This window comes from Uloborus diversus, chromosome 1 (genome assembly GCF_026930045.1).
Source record: "Uloborus diversus isolate 005 chromosome 1, Udiv.v.3.1, whole genome shotgun sequence".
Classification (NCBI taxonomy): domain Eukaryota; kingdom Metazoa; phylum Arthropoda; class Arachnida; order Araneae; family Uloboridae; genus Uloborus; species Uloborus diversus.
Window position 1 is genome coordinate 105,703,842 of NC_072731.1, and position 13,880 is coordinate 105,717,721.

Sequence of the window (13,880 nt, forward strand, 5' to 3'; positions counted from 1 at the left end):
GCACCCTATTTCAAGAACAAAGTTCAAGTTATCGATGGAATGACTCTGGTTCATAATGTCCCAAACACTACTTTCAAATGTAGCAAAGATTTTGCAGGTCTCCAAATAAAAAATTATAAAATTTTCTCTCCAATAGTCAAAATACACGAGTGGACCTTAAACACGATCGGTACATCTCATTGTCGTTTTCATAACTTGAAAACCAAAAGTTCCGGAAAGTACATTACACAATTATTTCTTGTCATTTCCATCAGAAATAAATATAATATCAGCTCTTTACCATGCTCCTGCAATTCTTTCCAACATGTGCTAAGAAGTATTGCTCAACTGTACTATTGAATCAATTCCCCTCTACTTTAGCAGTGCCTTTAGATGTAACCAAGTTTGCGTTTCACTTGAATGAAAATAAAACAATAAAGCCCCACATCTTATGATGCAGCCAGTATTACCAGAGAGTTTAATTCCACCCTGCGCAGGCAAGAACTGTAAATAATCTTGTAATTGTTTTACTAATAATTCATCTTTCTGTAAATACTGTGCTTTTAAGACCAAAGCAAAAACCCATAAACTACAAAATACTCAGAAGAGAACGATTCAATAGAACAATTACAAGTCAACAAAAAAGAGTATGATCCAGCTTTCAGAATTTCTGATATATTAATGCTTTATGTATGCATCTTGATATTCTACAATTATTTTTTAATACGCATTATTTTACTAATTTTATTTAATTAGTTTTTTTAGAACTCTAGTGTATAATTTTATATTTATATTCGTTTTCATAAAAGCTCATGCTTCTCATTTTTTATATTTATTTAGTACACATTATTTCTTGTATCATTGTTCTTTGTTGAGTAAATTATAAAAAACAATATCCGCAAAATAATACCCGCAATATTCTTTTGTGCAATTTGAAAACATAAATTAATAGAAATAAATTAAATTTATGTTTGAATTGAAACTACTCTGGGCCTGGTTCCCTAGTTCCTCTCAAATTTAAAGCAGTATATAACAAAATTAAAGCCGTAGTTGAATACTTTGCAATTAGAATATGTTTGTAAACTGAAGAATGAATAGTTCGTCATAAGGATAATAAGTCTATTTTTTTCTCCTTAGCACACTATTTCGCTTTTTAACGCTCACGTTGGTAATAATTAAGTAGTTTTAAACAAACTGAATGATGAAGTTTCAGATTTTATTGATTCCCTAAACGGTTAATTAATTTTAAAAGAGAATTTATATTTAAAAAAAAAAGCTTTTCGTATTTTATTCAAAATTTTTGCATGGCTGCTAAAAAAGGAATTTTAATTAAAAACCAACAAAGATAGGACCATAAACATATTGTTACAATTCCTGTAAATAGTAATTATTGTAGTAACGTAACCTGTAAATAATTTCCCGTAATGAATATACAACCCCTTAACATATGGCTAAAGTATACAACCCCCTATTCTTTTTATTTTTATTGATAAAGTTTGATAACGGTCTACGCATTTCTCGAAGCAGAAAGAATGTTGTAGAAAATTCTTGGATGTTTATAAAAGCCGTTAGCGATGGATAAACAGTGAGTTTCGATTGATATTTCGAACTGATAGCATTTTGCTCTGTTTATAGGGAGGCATTTCGCTGTGTTGTTTTCGTATTTGGAAGTAAATACGTGTGTAAACGTTGAGTTTACGGTGTTGTGTGATAATTGCTTAATTGCTGATGAATAATTTAGCAGTGGTTGAAGATCTTTCCTGTACATAGTGTAAATAAATTTCCTGTGTTTTTATCAAGAACTGTGTCTTCATTTCAAGAAAGTGGAAGTCGCACCGAATCCGTTACAATTTGGCGCCCAACGTGGGGCTACTTCAGGACTTTCTTGCAGTAAGTGTGACTTTGGACATTTTTTCATAAAAACTTTTTGAATTTGGACTTTAATTTTATGGTGATTACTCGCGCAATGGATGAACAATTAAAACAACTGCTTGATGCAATCAACTCTGTTAAAAATGAATTGGCAGCTAATCAAGACCAATTAAAAAGTGATCTGACTGCAAGTATGTTGGCAAATCAAGACCAGTTAAAAAGCGATTTAACGGTGCTGAAAAAGGACTTAACGTCTAACCAAGAAGAAATTAAAAACGACCTTATTTCGGTAAAGACTGTGATGGAAAATAAATTTAATGACATAGAGCATCGAGTTGATGCTATTGAAGAAAAATTTGATACCGTTGAAAGCCGATTCAATGCTGTAGAAAATAAATTTGAAGAAGAAGATAGAAGATTTCATCTACTTAAAGAAGAGATCTTTAAGGACGTGGAAAGGAGATTGGCGACCGCGGAAAGCAGCTCTGTACAGTTTGGCGCTCCCACATCGGTTGCTCGACCGTCCATTAAACTTGCCACATTTGATGGGAAAACTTCGTGGCAGGTTTACAAAACTCAGTTCATGATAGTGGCGGAAGCGAACGGATGGGACTCTGCTACCAAGGCCTGCCATCTTGCAGCATCCCTGAGAGGTGACGCAGCGGACATTCTTCAGACCCTTCCGGACAGCCAGCGCCTGGATTTCGCCGCCCTCACATCTGCGTTGGAGCTTCGCTTCGGTGAGAAGTGCCAGAAAGATTTCAGCCGACTCCAGTTGAAGTCCCGCTTCCAGAAAACCGGGGAAACCCTGCAAGAGCTAGCGGCGGACGTCGAGAGACTGTCTCATCTTGCTTTTTGCGACTGTCCTGCGGATGTTCGAGACAACCTGGCACTCAACTACTACATCGACGGGGTTCGAGATCCGGAAATCCAGAAAGCTCTACGGATGGCGGATGTCAAAGACCTGAGTTCTGCTGTTGTGTATGCGATGAAGTTGGAGGCCGCCCAGCAAGCAACCCGCAAGGATTGCCATTCAATCCGCGGCGTGAAAACTGATGAGCCTGATCCGGTTTCGTCACGCTTTGCTGAACTGGAAAAGCAAATAAAAGAAATTGCAGGAATCCTCAAAAGGACTTCGGCTCCCAAGTACCAAAATGGACAATCACTTAAGTGCTGGAAATGTGGCGGCGAGGGTCACTTACGTAGAAACTGTGAAGCTCGCCAAGAAACCAGAGGGAAGAACACCTCTCCCTCCCAGGTCCAGGAAAACTAAGCCATGGCAATCTCGCGGGGCAGAGGTCGCCAAATTGGAATGAGCCCCATCTTAAAGTTTTCCAGATTTCATCGACGAGTGGCGGCAGTAATGGACTGTTTGTTTACGCATACGTAAACGGGTTTCCCTGCGAACTGATTATTGACACTGGAGCCAATGTTACAATCATTAGAACAGATGTGGCTCGTCAATTTGGACTCAACATTCTATGGACGCCGCCCAGCGTTACCCTCCAAACTGTGACAGGTGACAAGATCGAGATTGAAGGTAAAGTAAACTTAGAAATTGTGTTTGGAAATGCCACTTACCATCATACGGCATTCGTTGCTGCTATCACAGACCCCTTCATTCTCGGATTGGACTTTTTAAAGAAGTATGACTTCAACCTCGACTTCAAGACAAATGAGCTGCACTCGATGAGAGAAGACATAGCCGTTTTCCCCGCAGAAAGTGATGTAAAATCCGCTCATCAAATAATAGCCCAAACAGATTTATCGATTCCCTCAAGGTCAGAATCATTAATACCTGGCTCCATTGAAGAAAGCAATAGTTTTCGATTTGGACTCATTGAATCCCCCAACTTAAGCAATAACCCAAAAGGAGTGCCGGTCGCATCTACGCTTGTGGACCTTTCTAAAGATGTAATTCCTGTGCGAGTCGTCAACGTGAGTGAAAGGCCAAGGAATATCCGGAAAGGTGAAGTGTTGGCAACTTGTACTCCAGTAAACTGCATCATTAGAAGAATCAATTCCCCCGAGACTGTGTCTTCTGAGTCCTTGAAATCGAAGTTAATTGGGAGTGCGCCATTGTCGAAAGATCAAAGAACTGCTGCGGAGCAATTGGTGGACGATTTCAAGCATCTGTTTTCATCTACATCGGAGGATGTTGGCCGTACGAATTTAACGCAGCATAGGATCTACACTGGAGAACACCCCCCTATTAAACAGCATCCAAGACGACTACCGTTCGCCAAGAAGGAAGAGGTTGAGACCCTCCTGAAAGAGATGCAGGAGAATGATGTCATCGAACCCTCATCCAGTCCTTGGGCCTCTCCCATCGTCTTGGTCCGAAAGAAAGATGGCTCCACCAGATTTTGTGTCGATTACCGACGGCTGAATGAAATCACCAAGAAAGACAGCTACCCTCTTCCACGGATAGACGACACCTTGGACACTCTTTCCGGACACAAGTGGTTTTCGACCCTGGACTTGAAGAGCGGCTACTGGCAGGTTGAGATACACCCTGATGACCGAGAAAAGACAGCATTTACAACTGGACAAGGCTTATGGCAGTTTAAAGTGATGCCCTTCGGCCTCTGCAATGCACCAGCCACGTTCGAGCGTCTTATGGAGACAGTGTTAAGAGGACTTTCCTACGAATCCTGTCTGGTCTACTTAGACGATATCATCATCGTGGGACGCAGTTTCGAAGAACATCTGGCTAATCTTAGGAAGGTGCTGCAAAAGCTTAAGGAAGCCAATCTGAAGTTAAGCCCGTCCAAATGTAATTTGTTCCGCCGGGAAGTGAACTACCTTGGTCACATCATCTCTTCTGAAGGTGTACAAACCGATCCAGAGAAGGTATCTGCGGTCAAGAGTTGGAGTCGTCCCGAAAACATCCATCAGCTGCGAAGTTTCCTGGGGCTCTGCACGTACTACAGGAAGTTTGTAAAGGGTTTTTCCAACATTGCACGACCTTTGCATAAGCTGACGGAAAGCAAACAAAAGTTTGAATGGTCCAAGGAATGCGAAGATGCATTTCTACGACTGAAGGAGGCTTTAACATCAACGCCTATCCTCGCCTATCCTCAGCCTGAAAAATCCTTCATCCTGGACACTGATGCGAGCAACGAGGGCATCGGAGCTGTTTTATCCCAAGAAATTGACGGAAATGAACATGTCATCGCTTACTGGAGCAAATGCTTATCAAAGTCGGAGCGAAATTACTGCGTCACCAGAAAGGAGTTACTGGCCATAGTGAAAGCTGTAGAACACTTCCATCATTATCTCTACGGCCGAAAATTTCTGCTTCGGACAGATCATGCCTCATTAACTTGGCTTTTGAACTTCAAAAATCCGGAAGGTCAGATAGCCAGATGGATACAGCGGCTCCAGGAATATGACATGGAGATCAAGCATCGAAAAGGGTTATCTCACGGTAATGCTGACGCTTTATCAAGGAGACCCTGTCCCGAGAACTGCCACTATTGTTCCCGAATCGAGAAACAGTATGGAACGACTAGCCCTACCGCCTATCAGGTGACAGTGACTCCAACATCATCAGAACCTGATCCATGGAGTGATGACCAAGTTCGAAAAGATCAACTTGAAGACCCCGACATAAAACCAATTTTAGAATTCATGGAAAGTGACAGTCGACGCCCTAGCTGGCAGGACGTTTCCATCTTCAGTCCCGCAACAAAAAGATACTGGGCTTTATGGAACTCACTCCATTTACGGAACGGCGTGCTACACCGGAAATGGGAATCTGACGACGGCAAGACATCTAGGTGGCAGTTACTACTTCCCCGATCAAGGATTTCAGATGTTCTGAAAGAAATACATAGTAGTGCGACAGGAGGACATTTTGGTGTCTTGAAAACCCTCAATAAAGTTCGGGAGCGCTTCTTCTGGAGCAAGGCGAAGGATGACGTGGAGAAGTGGTGCCATTCTTGTGACGCCTGTGCTGCTCGTAAAGGACCGAAGAAGAGAAGCAGAGGGAAGCTACATCTGTACAACGTTGGAGCTCCTTTCGAACGAATTGGTATCGACATCCTGGGTCCTCTACCAAGAACTGCTGATGGGAACAAATACATTCTTGTTTCCATCGACTACTTCACCAAATGGCCGGAAGCATATCCCATTCCAGATCAAGAAGCTACCACCGTAGCAGAGACTCTAGTCCAACATTGGATCTCGAGATACGAAACACCTTTGCAGATTCATTCCGATCAAGGGAGGAATTTCATCTCTGCTGTGTTTAAGGGCCTATGTCAAATTTTCGGAATTGAGAAAACTAGGACAACACCACTACACCCACAATCGGACGGCATGGTGGAGAGATTTAACCGCACAATCCTAAATAATCTCTCGCTTATGGTATCCAGAAATCAACAGGATTGGGACAAGAAGCTACCTTTGTTCCTGCTGGCCTACCGCAGTGCTGTCCACGAGACTACCGGATATGCCCCATCTCAGATGCTCTTCGGACGAGAGCTTCGGCTACCTTGTGATCTCGTCTTCGGTCGTCCTCCGGATGCGCCTGCATCGCCTGAGGAGTACATCCAGGATCTCCAGGCCCGGTTGGAAGACGTTCATAACTTCGCACGAGAGCGAATCAACATCGCGGCGGAGAAGATGAAGACCCGATACGACACAAGGTCTACTGGACATGAATTCAACGAAGGCGACAAGGTTTGGTTATGGAATCCCATCCGACGGAAAGGTCTTTCACCCAAATTGCAGTCGCATTGGGATGGACCCTACAAAGTCGTTAGCCGACTAAATGACGTCGTAGTGAGGATCCAAAAATCACCTAATGCAAAACCTAGGGTTGTACATTATGATCGGTTAGCTCCATACTATGGCCATAGTTCATGAGTATTACGTAAACAACCATGGTTGATAACATAAAAGTTGTAGATAATTTTTGCTTTTAATGTTTAGTAATATTTCTTGTTATTATTGTGTTTTCTGTATCTGTTAGTTATTAATTAATGTGTATATTTGTAAACTTGTGATAGAAGTTTGGCACCCTTTCTGGGGATTGTACTGCCCGGGACGTGCAGTCCTTGGGAAGGGGGCAATGTTACAATTCCTGTAAATAGTAATTATTGTAGTAACGTAACCTGTAAATAATTTCCCGTAATGAATATACAACCCCTTAACATATGGCTAAAGTATACAACCCCCTATTCTTTTTATTTTTATTGATAAAGTTTGATAACGGTCTACGCATTTCTCGAAGCAGAAAGAATGTTGTAGAAAATTCTTGGATGTTTATAAAAGCCGTTAGCGATGGATAAACAGTGAGTTTCGATTGATATTTCGAACTGATAGCATTTTGCTCTGTTTATAGCGAGGCATTTCGCTGTGTTGTTTTCGTATTTGGAAGTAAATACGTGTGTAAACGTTGAGTTTACGGTGTTGTGTGATAATTGCTTAATTGCTGATGAATAATTTAGCAGTGGTTGAAGATCTTTCCTGTACATAGTGTAAATAAATTTCCTGTGTTTTTATCAAGAACTGTGTCTTCATTTCAAGAAAGTGGAAGTCGCACCGAATCCGTTACAATATTTAGGTTTTTCAAGCCCGTGTTCTGTTGCATCTTTTGCCACATTTTTAGTGCTTTACCGCCTACGGTTCGCGAGTTATGAGTGTTTTAGTAAACGGCGTCCCTCTATTGCTTTCCCTCTCCCCCGGGGATGTCGACCACCGAGGGGGGGGGGGAGACATGTGTTTTCATAATCACTATAGTGCCTGTAACAATAATCAGAAATAGTTTTGCGTCAGGTATTCCATGCAAGCTCAAATCCCCCCTTCAGATCCTGAAATATACTACAAATAGTGTTCGAGCTTGCTACTGTCATTTTGTTTTTCAACGCGTTAACAGAACTTAAATAGTTTTAACAAACTGAATAATGATATTTAGGACTTTATTTTAAAAAAATCAAACAATTTTGATTTGAAATTTATTTTGGTCAAAAAAGTTTGTTTTGCGCATTTTATTCAAAAATTTTGCTTGTTTATGGAATTTTACTCAGAAACCAACAAAGATAGGTCCATAATCATATTTAGCTTTTATGAAGCCCTTGTTTCATTGCGTCGATTGCCACTTTTTTCAGTGTTTTATCTCAAATAGTTCGTGAGTTATGAGTGTTTTAGAAAACGGCTCCCCCACTACTTTCCCCCCTCCCCCGGGGTTGTCGACCACTCAGGGGGGCGACGACATGTGGTTTCATAATCACCATCGTGCCTGTAACAATAATCAGAAATAATATTGCGTCAGCCTTTCCATGCATGCTCAACCCCCTTCAGATCCTGGACTATAAGCTTACTGAAGCGTTCCAACATAGTTTTCTAACCTTTATTACTTCAGCGGGTTTTTCGATCTGTGCTGCACTTTCTCAATTTTTTCAAAAGCGCGAATTTTTAGGTTTTCAATTTTAGGGACGGTTTTCAAAAACGTTTATAATTTCTCAATTGCTGAACATATGAAACTGAAACCTAGAATGAGAATACAAATTCATATTCATCGTTCATCATATGTGAAAATATTAGTTTTATGAGCGGCAAAAGTTGGACAGCGTTTGCACAGAAAATCTTTGCGGGGGTGGGAAATCTTGCGGAAATTTGCTCTCAATCCACCGAAATTAATCCTGAAAAATATCATGCGGGATCCCACAGAATTCAGGATTAAAAACCCTGTTTAGCCACATGGCCCTGTGAAACGCTTCTTTTTTTTTTTTTTTTTTTTGTTTTTGTAAAAATCACGGAAGTTTAGAATAAATGCAGGAGACCTATATGTTTCAATAATAATTTTTTCTCTATTACTTTTTGTCCAACTTTACTGTGTACATTTTTCAAATTGAAAAAATTTTAGAGTTATTTCTGTTATTAAAAAAAAAGGAAATTATTCACGGTTTGGCAACGGTCCCATCAGCTGTCCATCTGCGGGTATTTTGACCAACTACGTAGTGTCAGCAGCGTTAAAAAAAACTCGTTTTATTTAAGAATTACTGCCTTCATGCGCATAATGAACATTCTTAGGCCTTATAGAGACTTATGACTGCATGAAAAATGCCAAGAAAAGTAAAAAGAGAATTTGAGTTTTCACCATGTTTCTGATGAGTTTGAACCAAAGAGGTTCAAACCCATGAAAGAGAATATTTCGTATTTCGAGTTCATCATTCTTTTACAACGTTTCTTAGTTAAAAACTTCTCGTTTTCAAATCGAAAGAAGAGTTTATAAGCTGCACAACAGGGTTTTCCCTAAGTTTAATATTTTTTTAAACTCATCCCGTGAAAAGTAGAAAAGCCTCTATTCTAAAATTGAAGTTGATAATAGTAAAAACATTTCGTCCTCTTCAGAAGAAATTTTTTTTTTAAAATATGTATTTTTTTTAAACAATTTTTTAAATGCAGAACAGGACGCGAGGTGTACGCATTGCCGGTTGAGTACCGCTTACCTCATCACGCGATCTAACTGAAATCGTTTGCTTTCTTTTCATTTTTTTTAAATTTTACATTCAGAGATTTCATTTCTTTTTTTCCTGGACGTTTTGGTTTTGTTTATTTTTGGTCATATATTTGTACGCATTTTAAATCAATAAAAGCAACGATTTTTTTTCCTCAGAAATTTGAGTGGTCAGAGAGCAAAAATGAAGAAGTCCGAAAAAATTCTTAAAATCATGCGGGAAATGGATGATGTTCAAAACTGCATCAAAATAACCTCTAGAAGCCATGATATTCAAAAATTCAATAAAAAAATGGTTGATTTACCAGTTTTAAAGGTAATATAAGAATATTTTTCCATATTAAATTTGTTTGAAATAATTGGGCAGTAATTAATACATGGCACATATTGTTCGAAAGCAAAATAAAAATTTTGCAGGATAAAAAAACTTGCAGTTGCCTCATGAAATTCCAAAAATTTTAAGTTTGTAAAGTCTAAACCATTCGAGAACAAATCTTTTGTTCGCTCTCTTAAATACATAAAAAAAGTTCATTAAAATCCGAGACTGTGAGAGTCGGACCACATGTTTTCGCTCGAATTTTGCATTAAAAAAATAAATCGAAGAAACAAAAATATTATTGAAATAATGAATAAAATAAGTAGAAAAAAGATAGTATATGGTAAAAAACCCTGCCACATTAAAATGATTGAAATATTTGCAGGATGCAAAAAGATTGAAATCTCAAACAAGGCACACCATTTTCGACGATGCACGTGTTTGATATCGTTGGCATGCTTCCCGAGCATACGTTTTTGGCAGATAACGAGGAAGATAAAGATTCAAGGGGGAATCGAAAATTTGGAAAAATCGGAATCTTTTCAGATATTTAAAAAAAAAAGGATTGTTATGAGACGTGAAAGAGACAAAAAAAAGGGGGGGGGGGAGGGTGGAAAAGTTTTAAACCCCAACAGAGAAAGTCGGAAAAATCTCATTGCTGTATGTTGCACTACTCTTAGCATACTACGGGGAACATTGAACCCTTTTTTGTTGTTTTTTAATTAAATAAATAAAGCCTGCGGTTTTTTGCATGATCTTTGTTCTTGTTAGGAATTGGCGATTAAGTTAGGTAGAGATCAGGGGTGCCCACAAGGGGGGGATTATGGCGCAAGTTGCGCCATCAAATTTTTGGGGGGATTTTTAAAATTGCTTTTTATTTATGTATTTATTTTTTATTTCATTTATTTAGTTTGTGTGTGGTGTGTGTGTCATTGGCGTAGCACAGAAATTTTTTAATAAAATAATAATAATAATTAAAAATAATTAAATACATAAATAAATAAAAATTATGTAAAAAAATAAATATATAAAATAAAAAAGAGCTAAAACTAAAAAAAGGGGGGCGGGAGAGTTGAGGAAAATTTTGGGGATTTTGCGCTATTGAACTTGGGGGGGGGGGGGGGGATGGGCACCCCTGGTAGAGATAGATATATGTTGAGTGGGCAAAAAATGTTTTTGAATTAAAAACATAAAAAAAAGATTGTTACTTACTTTCTGAGGTAGATATGCATACATCGTATAGATAGATAGACAAATTTAGAGGTCGATATGGTAGATGGACAATACGAAATAGACATGCCCGTCATTTAAGGAACTTCAACACGGGTTCAATAGTCTCCCCCGTCCCCCCCCCCCCCCCCACACACACCATGACTTTGAAAAAACAATGCTTTCACATAAAAGTGGAAGTGCTTTTTGTTATTTTACGACACAATTTGCATGAAGAGCCCTTTATGTCCCCCACCCCCTCCTATAAAAATATTCAAAATGACGGAACTGGAGGTAGATTTAGAAAATATTTTATTCAAATTAATATTGATATATTGATAGATATAGATTGATTGATACCGCCAAAAAATTTATTTAAGCAGTTGCCGAAGGCGGCAACCTTGGTGTAAAAAGGGGAATGATAACAATATTGATATATAGAGAGAAGAGAGCAGATTGATTAATACCATCGCCAAATTTATCTAAGCAGCCCCCGAAGGCGGAAATTATGGCGTAAAAAGGCGAATGGCGAAAAAAGGCAAACCAGCTGGTCACCGCAGGCATCTAGTTAAATATAAATTCAAATGTACCCAGGTGCTTTAATACCAACTCACATACATTATTTATGCATTGATAAATTATTTGTGTAAGGGCATTAATGTTTTGCTATTAAATTTCAGTGATTTTTCGGAAAAATGAGAATAAAGTATGGTTGCACATAATTTTTCTTTTCGTTTTTGCGTCAACTTTAAAAATTATATTCAAAAGTATAGAGGATGCTATCCAAAATATTAAAAATTTTTTCACGTTAGCAATTTTGAGCAGTTATTTATTTATTTTTTTTTTCAAATTTTGTTTATCTAGTTTTCTTTTAAGTAGAAAATTCATTCTTAAATGAGCTACTACTACTATTAAAAAAAAAAAAAAACATATGTTTTAAATTTAGTACTTTTTCAGAAGTAACTACTAATAATAAATAAAATCAAGTTGAAAATAAAAAATCATTTCAACTGTAATCATGAAAATAAAAATCAAAGTAAATCATATTAAGGTCATCATAAAGGATTAAAATCTCACGAGTAAATTTTATTGAACTGGGATGCTAGGGGTTCAGTTACTAACTTAATTCCTCATGGTTTTCACTAATATTTCCTTCTAAGGATTTAAGTTAAAAACTTCTTTCTGCTATTTGTTTTTTTAGCGAAGTTTATTTGAGAGCAAGAGATATACAGGCGTCCCTCGTATAACATGGTACTTCTACAACCAACCAAATTAGTGATTAGTATAAATCGATTTTGATATTACACAGTACAAAACTTTTAATTTATAACTACACGGTTTTGATGTAACATGAATTTTAAAAGAAATAATTCAATTTTTGTACAACACACTGTTAAAAAATGTATGATAACAACTGTAATAAGTTTTACTTTGTTTTTATAAAACTTTGATGAAAGATTGTCTGTATTGGGCTTAAACGTTTGGTTTCCTCGTATAACACTAACTTTCAACTTTTAAATACATACTTAATTTTTCTCATCAGTGTTCTAAAAGCAAAAAGGTGAATATTATTTTATTTCCTATGCATTGTAAGAAAATAACATTAGGATTAAAGATAAGCTAAACTTGGCAAACAATAAATAAAAAATGTAGTCGAAAATGAAATAAAATAAATAGAATGATTCTATTTATTTTATTTGAAATTTTGTTTTGCTGTTTGTTGCTCAAACAAACTTGATTGCTATAGAAAAGCGCAGATATTTTTTCTTATCGAAAGCGTTTTGTTCTTAGCACAGAAAGAAAAGTGAATGAAATTTCTTCTTGTTGTGCATAACAGTTTTAATTTAATGTATGTAAAATGATTAAGTTTTATCATTTATAACAATTCTTTTTTTTAAATCAGTGGGTCTTTGTATGTTCTGGTTACCAGTTTTCATTTACATGTTCTATTGTTTCATGTATTATAAAATCTGCACCTTATGAATTGGTTTTGATATTACACGATACACATTCCTTGATTTACATTATTTCAAGATTTCGTATAACATGATTTCGATATAAAACAGTACACATTGACATGATTTGATAGGTACGTGATTTATTAGGTTAAAAAATGAGTAAAAAAACCACTCATAAAAAAAGTCTTGTATAACATGGTTTCGATAATACACAAAACGAATAAACCGTGTTATACAAGGGATACACCTGTATCTTTCTCTCTCCCCTTCATCAGTAAGAGTTTCATAAGATTGATCCATACATTTTACATCTCCCACCAAGAATTTTTTTCTTTAGCCTGGAGCTCCACTTTTGCTAGCTTTTTTAAATTGTTACATTGCTAGCAGTAGTTAAAAACAAGGACTACTGCGAACGAGTTTTAAAGATCTTGAACACAAACTAAAGGGCCCTTATTTTTAGAAATTAAAAATTATGAGCTTCTAAGAACTTTTATAAGGACTGTGGTAACTCTGTGATACACCCTGGCTATGCAAATCATATGAAGAATGATCTCACTTCAACAAGGCTATTATTGTTTTGTTCAAAACTCAAAACTCCAAAGGGTTTGTTATTACTAGCAAAAAGAAAAAAGTTATGGCACAAAATATATACATAGGGGAAGCTGCTGTACCCACGGACGAAATTTACTTTTCAATTTTTACTAGTCTCTGGGAATGGATAATCGATCGGAAAACTCTTCTGGCAGATACTACAACTTATCATCTAATTTGGCAATTTTTGTCAGCTAAAAATCTGAAAGCTTTCAACCACAAAATATTTTTCTTAAAAACCATCTTTTTTGTCCGTGGGTACAGCAATCCGTTCACCCCGCGGACAGGTGCCTTTGTACCCATAGACATATAAAACAATAATATATAAAAAGGTCTGAGGAACTAATTTATACTCAATGCATTTTCATAAGCTATTTTATATTGAAATACTTCAAACATCCATTGAAAATAACATTAAATAACATATCCAACAGAAATTAAACTTTGAAAATTAATCAAAGGTTTTTTTTCAATTTTTCCTTAAATT